Source organism: Ochotona princeps, chromosome 27, assembly GCF_030435755.1.
Source record: "Ochotona princeps isolate mOchPri1 chromosome 27, mOchPri1.hap1, whole genome shotgun sequence".
Classification (NCBI taxonomy): domain Eukaryota; kingdom Metazoa; phylum Chordata; class Mammalia; order Lagomorpha; family Ochotonidae; genus Ochotona; species Ochotona princeps.
In genome coordinates this window covers 27,791,288-27,808,922 of record NC_080858.1, presented here as the reverse complement: position 1 = coordinate 27,808,922, position 17,635 = coordinate 27,791,288, and positions in this window count along the sequence as shown.

The following is a 17,635-nucleotide window of genomic DNA, read 5'->3' as shown; positions in this document are numbered from 1 at the left end:
CTCTAGTCCTGGACAAGACCAGCAGCTGACCTCCAACATTTGACATCCATCCAGCTCATGCAAAACAGGCCAGGGAGAGAGATGGCACAGTTGGACACCTGGAGCTCTGAAATGAACCCGCCCTCCTCCCAGAGAGCGGGGCCTGAGAGGGCAAGGCAGGTGTAGCTCCTACTTGCCTTCCCGAGCCATAGGTGGGGCTGGTGCCCAAGGGTTCATACCCAGAGTACTGTTCACACAGGGGCAGAGATGGCCAGGGGCCCGAACCAGGGTTGTGCCACCATGCCTGGGGCCCCCTCACTCCCAGGTTACTGGCCTGGACCTCTGCAGGAGCTTCCCGGAGCAGGGTGAAACATGCCAACAGCAAGAGGGACCACACACCTGCCACCGGCTGCCCCTTGTCCACCCTGCCTGGTAGGCAAAGGGAGGTACCTGGGACCACTACCGACTGACTTTTGAAAAGGCAGGCCCGGCTGGCCTGGTTGGGGCTCAGCCCTGGGAGGACTCAGCCCTCATGGGGCCCCTGAGCCACACAGACAAGCTGTGGACTCCACAGATTCTCCATGTCTTGGCCACAGGGTCCCTTAGTGGGTCTCCCTCTTGAGCCAAACCCCTGGGGCCCTTTTTGGTGGGCACGGAGCCCCAGGGGGCAGACAGGCCAGGGATGGCTGGAAGCTGACATTGCCTTGGGGTGCTGCAGAACCACCCCCCGACACTGCTGAGTGGAGGTACTTTCAGCTTCTAGTATGGCTCTTGACACAACACACCACAGACTGCAGTTCAGCTGTAGCGGTGGCTCAACTAGTACTGCCTGGAGTGTCAGTGAGCAGACACACGCAGACCTAACGCTGGTCCAGGGACCAGCGTTGGTCCAGAAGGGGAGATGCCCGTTAATTGCTACTGTGCCACATTGGAGAGTCTGGTGCAGGTCCAGACGGTGGCCTCTGCTTCCAGCGTTCTGCGAGTATGCATCCTATGAGGCAGCAATGATGGCTCCTGCCTCCCTGTGGGAGAAATGAACGCAGTTCTGGGCCCAACCCCAGCCATTGCTGGCATCTGGGGAGCAACCCAGCTGACAGGAGGTGTTTGTCTCTGCTTGTCTGAGGTTAGAGGTCAGGTCCAGCAGGAAGCTGCAACTCCTCGGGCCCTCCTGCTGACATGCTCCATGCTGGGCTACCACTTCTGAGCACATTCAGGGACCAACAGTCATGGATTGTCTCCATTTGTGAGGACAGCCCCCGAGGCCAGGCTCTCAAAGGGATCATAGCTGCATCTCTGCGCAACACTGGGAAGCAAGGCTCATGCCCGAGGCCCAGGGTCCAGAGCAACTTTCCCAGCCGCCAAGACCAAGGAGACATCCCTGCTCTTCTACCCACCCGCTCAACTCCACGTCACCCTGCTTATGGATTACTCAGCAGTGTCAGCATCCACAGACGAAAAGATCTGAGTGTGAGACTAGCTATGGCACCAGCAGCAGGAGGGAAACAGGCACCCCAGACCACTCCCGGAGGACCTGCCCTCAGAGCTCCAGGCAGGAAGCCAGGAAGAGCCACAATCCAAGGAGCCTCCACTGGGACAAGAGGCCATGCCAGCCCCCAGCAGCCAGAACAGGTGAGCCAGAACATGGGGTCCAGCTGAGAGCAATGGGGGCTCCCCAGAGAAAAGAAGCTCATCTGGGCGTATGGAAGAGGGAGCAAGGTCCCATCCCATTGTGGTTGCTGCCAGGCACAGAGGCACCATGCGGCTCAGCTACTTCGGCCCCAGCACCACAGGCAAGCTCTGTGGGCAGCGTTGCCGGCCATTCTTGAGCAAGCACTGCTGTTCCTGCCAGGACAATCAGCCCCACAGGCCATGTGGTGGTGCTTCTCCAAGGAGCACTAGGCCATGAGACCAGCATGAGAGATTTCACTGAAGTCCTAGGAGAAAGTAATCTGACTGACTCTTGTTTTGAGATGGAATAAGCAAGAAGATGTCCCAATTTCTTGCAAGTTCAGAAGGCAAATGCCATGAACTGCACATACATCTTGTGCCTGGCCAGGACACACATGCCCGCAGTGCAGCTGGCTGATTTCCACACAACACAGGCACAGCAGCTGTTGGCAAAGGTGGGAGAGAATCTGTTGCCATCAGGATTGAGGGGCAGAGTGGCCAGGAGCATTCCTGGTAAACCTGGTCAGAATCCCCTCACACTCCAAACACCTGCACAGACTCTGCCACCTGCCACCCCTAAGGTGACACAGAGGTCATGGCCTCTGTTCCCAGTTTCACAGGGATCATGTGACCGTGTGTGGGGGGGGCACACTCAGGTGCTCACTGCAAGTCTGGACACAGGGTGTGCGCCCAGAGCAAGCCGGGGAACCCCACAGCTGTCAGGTCCTCAGGGGACCAGGCAGCCTCAGGTCCCTGAGGCCGGGCAGCCAGCCTCAGGCTCCCCCTCACACACAAGTACAGGTCCTGCACCGTGGATCTGTTTTGATTCTATTATTATTATTATTATTACCATTATTATTTAGTATAGAACTTTTTTACTTCTTTTTAAAATTATTATCATTTTATGATAATTTCATAAGCCCTGGGATTTTCCTTACCCCCTCCCCACCACTGAGTTTCCCTATATTATTACTATAATATAGTTCTTCATAAATAGTCATATGTCCATCATTATGGGCATGGACAATGGCAGAGAGTCCAGCATCCTGTTGTCAAGATATAGTTAGCAGTTTCATTGCGAGTCTATCTTTGATCTGGAAGTAGAGGTGTATACTGCATTGTATCTTCACATCTGGCTATGATTATGATAGACTCCATTATGCAGTTGCTACACATCCCCTTAAATGAAAAGCCAAAATACAAAATCAACAAAAGTAAGAAAAAAATAAATTAAAAACTCCATAAAGTTAAATAACATGCTACTGGGCATGATAGTTTCCAATACACAGTTACTATATATCCACTTAAACAAAAAGTCACAAAACAAAATCAACAACAGGAAGGAAAAAGAAATTAAAAACACCATGAAGTTAAATAACATGCTACTGAATCACTAATGTGTCACTGAAGAAATGAAAAAGAAAATTAAGAACCTTCCTGAAGAAAATGATGCTACTGTATGATCTGAGTCAGTGAAGAATTTAATGGCAAAGAAAATGTTTTGAAGTGATTACGCTAAAAACAAGAGTCAAAATCCATGAGATAGTTTCCGCTGATCTTTGTTGGTGAGTTATGTCTCCTATAGGCAACAAATACATGGGTTTTACTTTTTAATCCAGTCTACTAATCTATGATGTTTGATTTATGAGTTTAAGCCATTTACATTCAGTGTTAATATGAGTGGGTGGTAATTTGGTCCTGTCATTTTAGCAATGGGTTGTTCATTGATTTAGTCTTCTGTTGTTATTTTACTGCGATGTTCTTCACATTTGTCTTTGGTTTTGATGGGTGCTACTCCTCTATCAAGAAAACATCTTTGAGTATCATTTGTGGGGGCAGTTGTAGAAGAGGCATATCCTTTAAAGCTTTCTTTACTGTGGAAGAATTTTATTTCATTTTCAAGGAGAAAGGAAGGCTTTGCTAGGTATGTTGTCCTGGGCCGACAAGTTTTTGATTTTAGAATCTGGAATATGCCACTCCATTCTTTTCTGGCCTGCAGAGTTTCCTGTGAGAGATCTCCTGGGAGTCTGATTGCCATTCCTCTATATGTCAACTGATTTTTTTATGTGCACATTTAAGGATCTTTTCCTTATGTTCAATTGAAGAGAGCTTGATTATCATGTGTCTTGATGAAGATCACTTTTGGTCAACCCTGTTGGGAGTTCCGTGCCACTCCTGGATGTTGTTTCTCAATTCTTTCTCTAGATTAGGGAAAATTTCCCTTATTATTTCGTTAAATACATTTTTAAACCCAGCTTCTCTTTCTGCACCTTCTGGGACTCCCATAACTCTTATATCTGGCCTTTTAATAGTGTCTTTCAGTTCCTGAATAGTTTTTTTTTTTTAGCTTGACCCAGTTGTGCTTCTAGCTTTTTGTTTGTTTCCCCCTGGTGACAGGAAATATCCTCCAATTCTGAGATTCTTTATTCTGTTTCCCATTCTATTTTGGAGGCTCTCTACTGTACTTTTAATTTGCTCCACTGTATTCTTTTTTTTGTTTGTTTGTGGGTTTTTTTGTTTGTTTTTTTAAAGATTGATCTATTTATTTTTTTTTTATTACGAAGTCAGATATACAGAGAGGAGGAGGGACAGAGGGGAAGATCTTCCATCCGATGATTCACTCCCCAAGTGAGCCGCAACAGCCGGTGCTGCGCCGATCTGAAGCCGGGAACCAGGAACTTCTTCCAGGTCTCCCACAAGGGTGCAGGGTCCCAAAGCTTTGGGCCGTCCTCGACTGCTTTCCCAGGCCACAAGCAGAGAGCTGGATGGGAAGTGGAGCTGCCAGGATTAGAACCGGCGCTCATATGGGATCCTGGGGCGTTCAAGGCGAGGACTTTAGCCGCTAGGCTACGCCGCCGGGCCCTAATTTGCTCCATTGTATTCTTAATTTTTGATATATCAGCTTTCATTTGATTCATTTCCTGTGTGACATATTCCTTAAATTCCTTGAACGCCTGCCTTACACTTTTCTCATTGTTAATAAGAAGCTTTATAACAAGTGTTTTGAAATCTTATCCCCCATTTTCTCAGTGTATTCCTCAGTTAACTCTGAGGTTGGCAAAGACTTGCTCCTTTGCAGGGGAGTTTTCAGTAATATTCATTGTGCCTGCATCTCTTCTTTTTTGCTCTTGGTCATTGCAGATTCTTCTCCTTGGGGCAGGTTTCTAAGCTGTGTCACCCATAGGTCTACTATTTGATTTCTCTTATTGTGATTGGTACATGGCTCTTTGTTTGCAGTCACTTGTGCCACTCCCTCCAACGAGTTCCAGGTCTGGGTTCTTATGTTAGACTTCCACCATGGTCTCTGTAGCCCCAGCTCCTGGATCATCACTCTCCACCTCCTGTGATACGTGTTGAGGCTGAACTGTTGTCTGTACAGCCTTTCTCCTACTTCCGTTTGGAGCAGGTCCCAGGATTAGGGAGACACCAGGTGTCCTATATAGCTAAGTTGTTGGTGGTATTGATCTTGCCAGAAGCTGTTGGCCATTAGGTCTGAGGGCCACATGGACCTATTTTGACCCATACGATGCCAAAGTCAGTATTATTTTCCCTGTGGGGCTAGTGCAATGTACTGAGCTCAGTGAGTGCGCTCCCAGCTCAGTGTATGTGCAGCTCACTATTTGTCCCTGCAGTCTTAAAGCTTTTGCCACCTGATGTGCCTCTACTAGAGTTTTTGTTCTGCTGGCCATCAGGTCCGAGGGCTACCCAGTCCTATGTGGGTGAAACCTGTAGGATGCCACATTGTTGCAGTTCACTGAGCTCGGTTCCCTCCCAGCTCAGTGCATGTGCCATCCTGTCCCACAGCCTTTTCCTTCCTACACTAAACGGCACCAGATTTGGTTCTGGGCTGTGAAATCTACCCTATTTCAACACTGCTGTGGGCTGTGTAGTGGGTGTGGATGACACAAAAGTGTAAAGAGAACAGCTCCCCTGTCGACAAGGCCACGAAGAGCTTCCAGCTGTATGGCAAGGCCTGGCGGATGCATCCCCAACCACCTCTCCTCCCTCACCCCTCCTCCCCACCTCCCCACACATACTGTACGGCAAGGCCTGGCGGATGCCTCCCCAACCACCTCTCCTCCCTCACCCCTCCTCCCCACCTCCCCACGCATACTGCAGCTCACGGTCACAAAGTTGGTCAAGGATTCTGCCTCAGCCAGGTCCTTCCAAGGAAGTAGTGTCACAGAGGGCAGAGGGCACAGATGCTGACCTCCCAAAGCCCTCCCCCTCCACAGCACACTGTGGTTAGGATGGGGCATGTCCTGACGGTGTTTGAGGCCGACCACAGTGTTCATGTAGTGGACCTGGTTGGACAGGCTGGGCACTGCCATGGGGTATAAGTCAGAGTTTCCGATTCTCAGAGTAGACTGCGTCAGAGTGTACCATGTCCGGAGCGCTGGACAGAGCAGGAAAATCCAAGCCTCAAAGTGAGGTCACAGTCACAAGAGCCTATCCTAGCAACACTAGGACCTGTGTCTGCCCATTAAGATCTACCTGAGGGACACCAGGTCGCATCCCTGTCCACGGAGGCCTGTGGTATCCCGAGGGGCACTTGATCACGTCCACCTGATTTCTACAGTCCGCCCAACCCCACGACACTGCAGGGCAGGCCCTGTCTCTCTATGTCCAGCCTCGTGTCCACCCTTCTCGAGGAAACCTCCGGGCAACAAGCGCAAATTAGCATAAGCTTGGGCGATTCCCACTCCCGGAGTAGCCCAGCGGCCTTGCAAGCCTGCAGCTTCCTTCCCTGCCGCCCCCAGCACCTGCAGCAGGCCTTTGCAATCGCACAGGGTACCGGTGCGCAGGCGCAGGCGCAGAGGCGGTTAACGGCGAGACGCTCGCGCAGGCGTTCTCCACAACCCTGGCTTCCTGGGGCCGCTAGCTGTCGTGCTTCCTGTTGGCTGCTAGAGGGCGGAAGAGAACCGGAGGCCAGGGCCGTGCGCCCTGCCTGGTCTGGAGCCGCGGGCCTGGAGCTGGCAGCCGGCTGGTCCCCCCAAGGTGTGCACCTGGGCTCGCCGCTCGTTCCCGGGCAGGGGGCATCCTGTCCGCAGGGCCCGGGTTGCTGCCCAGACGCGGCCGTTTGCAGTCCTACCACCGTGCCTGGTGAGGCGGCTGCCCTGCAACTTGTGCGTGGCGGGCCTGGGTACCCTGTCCTTGAAACTTCTGCAGAGCAGGTGGTGGGCAGCCTTCTTGTGGCTGTGAGGCAGGAAACTGAGCAGGGCTCCCTGCCCTCAGAGTGCCTGTTTCTTGAGGGGAAAGACCCCCACAGCTCTGCTGGCCTTGACAGGGTGTGGTTCTGGAGTGCCGAAGAGTCCTGATCCAGGCAGGCCAACTGCCACACCTTGCCCCCTTGTGCCCTGGTCTTCCAAGTCCAGCTGCTGTGCTGAGCTTGACCAAGGGCCCACTTCCCCGTGGCCTCCGTCAATGCCCTTGCCCAGACCTTGTGACAGCAGGGCTGAGCCTGTGGGGCATCAGGAGGCATGAGAGCCAAGTTCCAGGTCCTCGCACCAGGCTGGGGCCCAGCAGGCTCTGTGCTGTACTAGCCTGAGGCCTTCACATTACACAGCTCCAGGCCTGGGACACAGGGCCAGGACATGGCAGGCTCAGTGCACCACTCCAGCTTGGTCCTGGAGCAGGCGTCCTGGCACCTGCTGGGCCACCTGGGAGGTTGGTTTAATTGGGCAGCACATTCCTAAACAGACCGTCATCACCTCTCACCTCACATCCGGGTTGTGAGCAGTGAGGCTCCAGCAGACATTAGCTCATATGGCTCTTGGGTGGGCTGGGGCCCCCAGCCCCCACACACTGTGTGCCTGGGGCTGGGGTAGCCAGTGGAGGCAGGAGGGGCCCTCCATCCTCTGCAGGGACAGGAAGCAGGTTTTACAGCTGAAGGTGCTGTGATCCCACCCGGCCCCTCTGGCTGGCCTGCTGGAGGTTAGGCTGGGCCAGAACCTAGGAGGGAGGGGCCGCTTTGCAGAGAGGAATGTTCGCCCGCAGGGGTCCCAAGTTCAGGCCCGGCGTGTTGGCTCCTGAACAGAGCAGCTGTGGCTCCACTGCCCTGCAGGAGACAATGAACGCCAGGAAGTCTACCAGGACCTGTGTTCCCTGCTGCCAGGGCTTTGTGGCTGGGCAGAGGGTCCAGGCCTGCCTGGGATGGGTGGTCCTGCTGTACACAGCACTGGGAAGCATGGGGTACTGGGGGCTTCTGTGCCCAGGGGCTGGTGCTTGTCACTGCCAGAGCTTACTCAGTCCTGCCAGTCAACCAGGGAGGGGCTGTGCTACTGAGTGCAGGAGGTGGGCTTCGTGACTGGCCAAGCTCCCTCCTCCTCCCCATGACCTCTAGACAGCACCACACTGTTGTCCAGTGCCTGTAGCAGGGCCATCACGTCCTTGTCTGGTGCCCCCTTGGCTGCTGGTTTGGGTGATGCTGTGGCCTTCCTGGGGCCCTAGCCCAGCCTGCCCAGCATACACCACCAGCAGCCTCACAGCTGTGTCCTGTCCCACCTGCTCCCCAACTCTAAACCCTGATGAAATGTCTGTTGTAAATGCAGCCACGCATTTCTACTCCACACGAACCAGGGAAGCTCATGGCTCACTGGGCTGGTGGCACCCCTGACTCTGCCCCTGCAGGCTGGGGCCATGGCACCCACAAGGTGTCAAGACCCTGGGATGGCTTGGTGTCCCCTGCCCCTAATCACCACAGGGGTGCTGACAATGGCATTGGGTTCTGCCCTGAGGGAAGGCGGGAGGCACACCCCACCTGCTGTGCACCAGCTTCCAGTACTGCCCCTCTCACCTGGACCCCACCTGCCAGGAAAGCCCTGGGGTAGCCCACCCACTAGGCACAGGTGCGCTTCTACCAAGTTCCTATGTGTCAGCAGCTGGTCATCTGATTCTGGCATGGCTCACATGGCACACAGTGACGAGTGGGAGCAACGTGGGCCAGATACAACTGTTGCCTGGCAATGGATTAGGAAAAAAAAGTCCACACAAGGCTGCTCTCAGCCGCCTTCCCACCGAAGTCCAGGGCTGTGTCTGGCTGCCATCGGCCTTCCCTCCAGCTGTGTATCTGTCTGACATGCAGATGTGGACATGCAGCTCCACCTCCCAGGCTGCAGGACCTGAACCCTACCGTGCTATGACCACTCCACGTGGAAATGGCCTTCCCTGGCCCATGTCCATTTCCTGTGCAGCTGCCAAGCCCATCCACATGTGGCTGTGATGTCGTCCCCTCTTTTTTGGCCTTTATAGCCCCCACCCCTTGCCTGAACATGACCACACATATGTGCACATGTGGAGCGATGACATCTCCCCCCGACATGTAACATACACACATACACACATTCTTTCCCCATGTCCCATTGAGCCCTGTCCAGGGTCGAGGCTGCTGTGTGACAACTAGCCAGTCTTCTAAGTTCCATGGCTGAGCCAGGCACATGGTAAGGCAAGAATGGGTTAGATCTGGTGAAGAGGCAGGCATGTGGGTTCATGGGAAGTTCCTGTGGAGTGAACTGAATGCAAGAGTGGATAGGCATCCAGGGCAGATGGGGCCAAGCCACATGCTGGGCAGTCTGGAGGGCAGCCAGGGGTAAGGGCCAGACTGAGCCCTGGTGCTGAGGTGGGACTCAAACTACACGTCCTTTGCCTGGAGACCGGAGGAATGGATGCTTGCCTCAGCCTAGCACTTGGGATGGGGCAGGGTCGGTGGGGAAGGAGCCACTTGGAGCAAGGAAGCTCTGCACAGAACCTACAGGTCCTCTTGTAGGGGCTGGGCAGGGCCCAGGCAGAAACTGGTCAGGGCTGTACTGGGCCTGAACTGGGCCTGGGCAAGGCCTGGGCAGGGCCTGTGGGCCTGGGCAGGTGTTAGGCAGACGCTGGGGAGGGCTTGGGCAGAAACTGGGCAGGGCTGGAGAAGGCCTGAGCTGGGCCTGGGCAAGTCCTCGGCACACACTGGGCAGGGGTTGGAGAAGGCCTGGACGGGCTGGGCAGGCCTGGGCTGGGCTGGTGTGAAGCTTGCTGGGGGCTCTGGTGGCTTCGCCCATCCTGTCTGGGCAGGACTTGCTGGTTCTGAGTGTCTGTACAGCGCATAGCCTCTCTCCATCCCATCTATGCCTGGCAGGGCTCCCCTAGGATTTCAGGGAGCCAAGCACCTGCCTCATCTGGTTCCTCCTGGGCCAGTGTGGTTTCAGGCCCTGTGAGCAGGCAGCTGGCAGGCCACAGTTCCCATCCCCTGATTATTTCTATCGGAAGAAAGCCGGCTTTCCCTTGCTGGTGGTGGTTTAGCAATACCTGCTGGCTTCAGGCATGTGCCAGGCCCTGTCCTCACCCTGCAGCCTGGTGTCCTCATGTAGGGTTGTCGCAGAAATGCTCTCCAGCCCAGTCCCTCCGCAACAGCCCCTCAGAGGGCTGCCCTGGCTGGATCACCCTCATCCTGCCCTGTGGGCCACTTTACAAGGGGTTAGGGAGAAGAGAGCAGCCATGGGCAGGTTTGCAGGGAGGAGGCTTGAGTGTGACCTGAGGCCCTGGGGACAGGGCTCCCACCTCGCCAGGCTGCCTGGCCAGGCATTCCTTGAAATAGCTGTATGCACTATGATGCTGTCCCCTGAGGTCTCGCACGGGGGCACACTCCTGGGTGACATCAGCATCTTTCCCCTTCACTGCGCCCAGGTTGTTGTTTGTTTTCATACGTATTTATTTTTATTGGAAAGGCAGCCTTCCAGAGAGAAGGAGATTCAGAGAGAAAGATCTTCCATCTGCTGGTTCACTCCCCAAGTGGCCGCAACAACTGGAGCTGAGCTGGAACCGTGTCTCCCACGCAGGTGCAGGGTCCCAATCCTTTGGGCCATCCTCTACTGCCTTCCCAGGCCACAGGCAGGGAGCTGAATGGGAAGTAGAGCAGCCAGGACACGAATTGGTGCTCATGTGGGATCCTGGCACATGCACAGTGAGGATCTAGCCACTAAGCCATCTTGTCGGGCCCCTGTGGCCCAACTTTGATGGAGTGTCAATCTCTCTCCATCCCCTTTGTGCCTGGAGACCATCCAAGTGTGGGTGTTTGGCCAGCCTCCTGAGCAGTTGCTGTCCCTGTGCTGCCTATGCTGGCACGCCTTGGCCCAGGCTGGTCTGTGCACCCTGCTGTCCCATGGACCTCAGCAGGGTCCCACAGGACAGGCTGTCTCTGTGGCCGAGGTCTTTCCTCCCACAGTCCTGCCTGAGCCCCGGCAATTTCCCTGACTGCTCCCACGTTCTGGACTAACTTTAGGTTTGGTTTGCAACTGTGGTTGGCTTTTTCTGTTTGAACAATATTTTAAGCAGTGGTGGTAAAGGGCTGGAGAGGTGGAAAAGGAATCATAAATGAGCTGGTGAAAGGAAGGCTGTCTACACAGTGTGGTCTATGGGCTGCGCCAGAGGCTGGGCGCCAAGCAGGGACTCGGCCGGATGCCTGCTCTGACCTGTGCCCCACATAGATTCTAATGAGGCCATATTGGCCTTCCGGAGGTCAGACTAGGGATGTACCTGCTGAGTGTAGAGCCTGTCCCACAACTGTCTCTGGCATAGCTGCCCTTCTGTCCAGCACAGGTTGCCCTGCCCTACAGCATCAATTCTGCTCCATGCCCTCCCCTTCATCCTGCTGCCCTGACCAGGCCTGTTCTGCCACAGGGACCCCAATGATCCTTGTAGGAGTCCCTTCTTCCCTGCACCCTGGCCACCTTGCTGGTTGGGTTGGGTACGGGCAACAACCAGGGGCTGCCCCTAGGCTGCAAGGAATGTCTAAGAAAACTGAGACCCACAGAAAGTCCAGAGTGCCCTGGAGCCAGGGAACAAGTGGCCAGCGGTGCCCTGGCCAAACCCACAGGGACATTCCTGTGGCCTCTGGGCAGCTGGGCTGGGCTCTGAGAGCTGCCTGGTGTCAGGGCCCAGCATGGGGGCCTGGGCCTGGGCAGAGGGAGGTCTGTCTCTCTGTACTTGTGCTCTGTGGGGTCAGGGCAGGCAAGGGAGGCAGATTGTGGCAGGGGAAAGACAGGTTGGGGTCCGGCCCTGGAGTGCAGGGTGGGGATGATCAGAAAGAGGTGTGCCTGGGTTCCACCAGTACCAGGATGGCCAGCCAGGGATGCACCTCGGCTCCAGCACCTTCTGCTTCCCCTGGAAACCGCACCAGAGTCTAAAGGCAGCCTCATGCTGTTCCCACTTGTACTCTCATACTGATTCCCATGGTGTTTCACACACTTTCCTCATACACAAAGCTTCACACTTACTCTCCTGCTTTTGTTCTCATGTTTCAGAGAGAGAGAGAGAGAGAGAGAGAGAGAGCGCGCTGGACTCAAGGGTAGTGTGTTAGGAGTCTTAATTGGCCAAGTTTGACCACAGCAGCTCTTGCTACATTCAGGAGCCACTGCCTGGGTGGCCACAGTGAGGGATTTTTAAGCTCTCATCCTCCAATCAGATTGAAAGGCATTTGGCACAAACACAATCTCCCCAGAAAGTACAAAACATTCAATTAATTAAGTGGCACGAGGCAGGAAGGGGGCTGTCGGAGCCCAAAGTTTTGTGTAGTTAATTAACCTAAGCAGCATGGTAGGAGGCAGGAGGGGAGGGTGTCCGGGTGTGCAAGGCCTCCAGAAGCCATTTCTGCTTTCAATTGGCTTAATGGCACAGGAAGAGGTTGGAAGGGAGGGGTGTGGGACTGACAAGGGAGTGGTAGGTGTCAACCAGTGGTACCCATCACACTCGAACTTTCCCACTCTGTCTCTCATTCTCACTGTCTCACTGTCTCACTGTCTCTCACACCCATTCACACGCACACTGTTCCTCATTCACTCTCCCATGCTGTGGAACAGACATGCTGTGTGCACTTCTCTTCAGATTTTACGTACTTAGTTTTTCCAATATATTTGATACTCCATTAGATAATAATGTTAGTGCATGACAAGTAAAAATAATAACAAAAAATTAAAAATCAAATCAAAACAACTACTATTCCTTGGCTTATAAAAAAAAGGCTGTATGTATAATCAAATTCCAGAATGTTACTCTCACACCTGTAGGTACATTCTTTTTTTTTTAAAGATTATTATTATTATTATTATTATTAGGAAAGTCAGATATACAGAGAGGAGGAGAGAGAGAGACAGAAAGGAAGAGCTTCCTTCCACCGGTTCACTCTCGAAGTAGCCACAACAGTCGGAGATAACCCAATCCGAAGCCAGGAGCTTCTTCTGGGTCTCCCACATGGGTGCAGGACTCCAAGTTGGGCCAACTCAACTCTCAACTGTTTTCCCAGGCCACAAGCAGGGAGCTGGTTGAGAAACAGGGTGGCCAGGATTAGAACTGGTACCCATATGGATCCTGGCATGTGCAAGGAGAGGATTTTAGTCACTGTGCTACTGCATTGGGAACATAGGTTGCATTCTTTGAGCTTTGTGTATTGGTTACTGTAGATCCCCTTTTTGGAACTGGCTTATTTCATTCAACCACTGTGGCTTTTTTAAAGATTTATTTACTTATTTATTGGAAAGTCAAATTTACAAAGAGGAGGACAGACAAGAGGATATTTCATCCAATGATTCACTCCCCAAGTGGCCACAATGGCCAGAGCTGCACCGATCTGAAGCCAGGAGCATCCTCCAGGTCTCCCACACGGATGCAGGGTCCCAAGGCTTTGGGCTGTCCTCGACTGCTTTCCCAGGCCACAAACAGGGAGCTGGATGGGAAGTGGGGCCGCTGGGATTAGAACCAACGCCTGTATGGGATCCCAGTGTGCTCCAGGCGAGGACTTTAGTCTCTAGGCCACCATGCTGGGCCTGCTTTTTTTTTTTTTAACTTTTTATTTAAAAAGACTTATTTATTTATTTACAAAGACAGATTTACAGAGAGAAGACACAGAGAGAAAGATCTTCTGTCCACTGATTCACTCCATAAGTTGCTATTAACAGCCAAAATTGAGCCGATCTGAAGTCAGGAGCCAGGAGCTTCTTCTGGGTCTCCCACTAGTACAGGGTCTCGAGGCCTTGGACATTCTCAACTGCTTTCCCAGGCCACAAGCAGGGAGCTGGATGGGAAGCGAGGCTGCCGAGATTAGAAGTTGGATGGGAAGTGGAGCAGCTGGGACACAAACTGGCACTCATACAGGATCTTGACACATGCAAGGCAAGGACTTTAGGCACTAGGCTACTGTGTCAGGCCCAGCATAATGTCTTCTAATTACATCCATTTAGTTGCAAAAGACCAGATTTCCTTTTTTTTTTTTGCTGAGTACTATTCCACAGACTACATGTATCACATTTGCTTTGCATGGCCATCAATTGATGGGTGTCTGGGTAGATTCTATACCTTAGCTATTGTGAGTTGACCTGCTATAATCTTTCATATGCTGATTTCATTTCATTTGGGTAAACTCCCAGGAGTGGAATGGTCACATGGTAGATGCAATTTGCATCTCTGAGGTCTCTCTATACTGTCTTCTGTAATGGCTGCACTAGTTTACACTCCCACCAGCAGTGGACTGCAGTACCTTTGCCCCACATCCTTTACAGCATTTGTTGTTTTTTGACTTTTGGATTATAGCCATTTTAACTGTAAGGTGTAAGGTGACACCTTATTGTGGTTTTTTATTTGCATTTCCCCAATGACTAGAGAAAACCTGAGCATTTTGTGTGTGTGTACTTTTTGGCCATTTGAATTTTCCCGCTTGAAGGTTGCCTGTTCATGTCCTTTGCCCATTTCTAAACTGGATGGTCTATTTTGTTGTTGACTTTCTTGAGTTTTTATAAATCTTAGGTAAATCCCAGATCACGCATGCCTGCCAGCCTGGGACCTGCCCTCCCCGTTCAGCCCCACCCTTACCCCAGGGGATGGCCCTGTCCTCTGTGACTATCAGTTCCTTGTTTGTCTCCTACAGTATTTACAGTTCTTGAGATTGTATCCTCTGTGAGTTTCACAACAGCCTCATTATTCCCGTTCTAAGGCCAAGGAAACCGAGGACCTGAAGTTGACAGAACCAGTGTGAGTGTGAATGTCCGTGCTAATTCCTGGTCCAGACAGAATCCACAGAAAACCCTGGCCAAGCCATGCCTCACAGCAGTTCGTGCATGCCCACCTGGAGCTGCATCCCAGACCCCACTCTCCTGTGTTTCAGACCCAGTGAAGCCAGGAAGAGGTTGGCAGTGAGGCCTGCTGGGGCAGGGCTGTGGTCAGCCCTATGAGAGGACACTGGGTCCTATGCACATGTGTGGTTGGAGTATGGGCTGTGGCGGGCACCCATCCTTGGTTTACCGGGTATGTGGATGTACATGTACCTGGGCCTTTTTGAATTCCTCCTAGCCCCATTTTCTTTAATTGAACACAGTTACTAAGCACCCAGACAGAGGCCAATAATAGATTCTAATCCTAAGCATCTCAGACACACTTGGCAGGAACTCCAGCACCTCCACTTGGTGTGTGCACGTCCACTCATGCTGCCTTGCTCAAACCTGTGGTCAGGGCATGGACAGCTCCAGCTATGGGTGCCTAACCAGAATTCAGCTCCAACTAACACCATCAACTCCACTCTGGGAGGCAGCCCAGCAGCCTGCCCTTTGACCTGAATACTGGCTTCAGTCCTCTGCCCCTCACTGCCTCTGTGGTCCCATCCACCCAGAGTCCACCCCTGCCTCACCATTCCTCTGCCTCTGACCCCCGAACTCTGCAGGGCTGCTGGGGGAGCTCCCACCTCTCAGCTTCTGGCCTCTTGAGGCTCAGAGGCACTGGGAATGCCACACCCAGGCCTCTCCCTTCCCAGCAGGCACTGGGGATGGACACTGGGGCTGGGCACCAGGACTGCAGAGCCTGAAGCCTTGATCTTTGCTCTTATGGCCCCTCCCCACATTTTACAGCTGGAGACTAGTGGCACCTTTGAGCCGTGAGTTGGTGTGACCCCTGCTTGCCTTCTGTCTCACATCCATGCACACACAGGCATGTAAACATACCAACACACATGAATGGAACACGTGCGAACATATGCATGCACACTTACACGTGTAACACATACAGAAACATGCTAACATCGTACTGACACATATGTGTGTACACATGCTTATGGTCAGCCCACCACAGCCTGCACTTCTGTATGCATGTGCTCAAGGGTGTATAACACCACATCCACAACTATAACCCACACACATGTGCATGTGTGTGTCACCACAGCCCCAAGGCCCTGAGCAACTAGGTTTTTCAAGTTGCCTGGATTCATTTCTGCCCTCCCCTACTGACCAGTTGTTTGGGTCTTTCTTCAGATCTTGGCTTCAATGTTCTTACAGAACTGCAGTGGCCTGCACACATGCACTTATGTGTCCTCGGACAGATGCACACACATGGCTGCTCTGCTCTCACTCCTCAGGGCAGCCACAGCATCATCTCAGCAGAGCTTCCTGTCCACACCAGTCACTGCTCTGACTTTGATGTCTGTGTGATTCTGACTGGGAGGCTTACTTGTTCACTTGTCTCATTTTGCCTTACTCCTACGGTTGCTGCTGTTTGCACTCCAGAGCTGAGGGGGACCAGGGCTTGCAGGCACTTGGCAGAAGCTCCTGAGCAATAGGTGGTGGACAAGTGGGCACAGCTGCTCGGATGGCCACATTTGGGTGGGGCTGACAGGTGCATAGGGTGCAGGATGAGGCAGGCAGGAGTGCACACCCCAGGCAGGGTTGCCAGTGTTGGCAGATTAAAACACAGGATGCCCAGCTAGAGCCGAGAATCAGATAAACAGCGAGCCATTTTAGTGTGTGTGAAGTTAAAGTTTAATGGGCCACCTGTGTTTGATCCGGTCACAGGTGGGCTGGGAGGGGTCCTCGCCTGACGGTGCAGCATTCAGAGCCTCTGGGGTCAGGAGCAGCTGCCCAGTGCTGGGTCAGCCAGGAGTGGAGAGGGCAGAGCTGGCTGGGAGCCCAGTGGCAGAGAAGGGAAGGAAAGGGGCAGGACAGGAAGCAGGCCCTTGCAGATGTGACCTGTCAGGTGCTTCCTGCTCCCTGACCTTCTGAAACATTGGGTGCAGGGCACCGAGGGCACAGGGTAGGAGACTCATTGCTGCCCTTGGGTCCTGGGAGTTCAGCATGGCCACACAGCCTTTCCCCAAGGGAAGCACCAGCAGCAACACTGCCCCTCCGAACTGAAAGCCTGAGTTGGGGTAGACATTGACACAGCAGCTTCAGCTACTACTTGGGACGCCCATGTCCCGTGCAGGAGAGCCCTGTGCGGGGTCCGGGCACTCCATGGTCCATGCAAGAGAGCCCCATGTGGCCCAGCCACTCTGCTGCCCCTCCAGCATCGTGCTGATGTACCTGGGAGGTACAAGGTGATGGCCAAGCTGCTGGAGTCCCTGCCACCCACATCAGAGATCCATGTGAAGCAAGTTCCTGCTTCCTACCTGATCCCCCCTGACACTCCTGGACTCCCACACACCGAAAGCAATGAGCTGAGTGTCAAGGCCCCTGAGGCACCAGCCACCCCTACCCTGCTGCTTTGGACATAGGCACGGAAATCTCCCCAAGCAGGGTGGGCTTCCAGAGCCCCGCCTCTCCCTGACCCTGACAGGGTGGTCTCATGCCTACAGAAGAAGCTGTAAGCACCTGCACAGGGTCCTCTGCACTCTGGGCCTCGCTGTCACACCAGATTGTTGGACTTTGGGTTCCTGAAGTGCCTCTCCTTGGGCTAGTCTCTTGACTGGCACGTGGGGTCTCCTTGTGTGGCCCCCAGGCCTCACAAAGAAGTGTGTATACCCACCATATTGTGTGTGTAAGCATATCTGTGTATGGAATGAAAGTGTTGGTGCTGAGTGGTTCATGTTCAGCACTGTAGAGCCTGAGGTAAGCTGTAAGTGCAAAGCAGACTAGGTTTGGGTCCACATTTTCTCATATAATCGAACTACATCTTATGGACACATGTGTGTTAGCATGTGCACACACTCACAGGGTGTTGCATGTGTTAACATGTATGTATGTTCACACACCAGCAT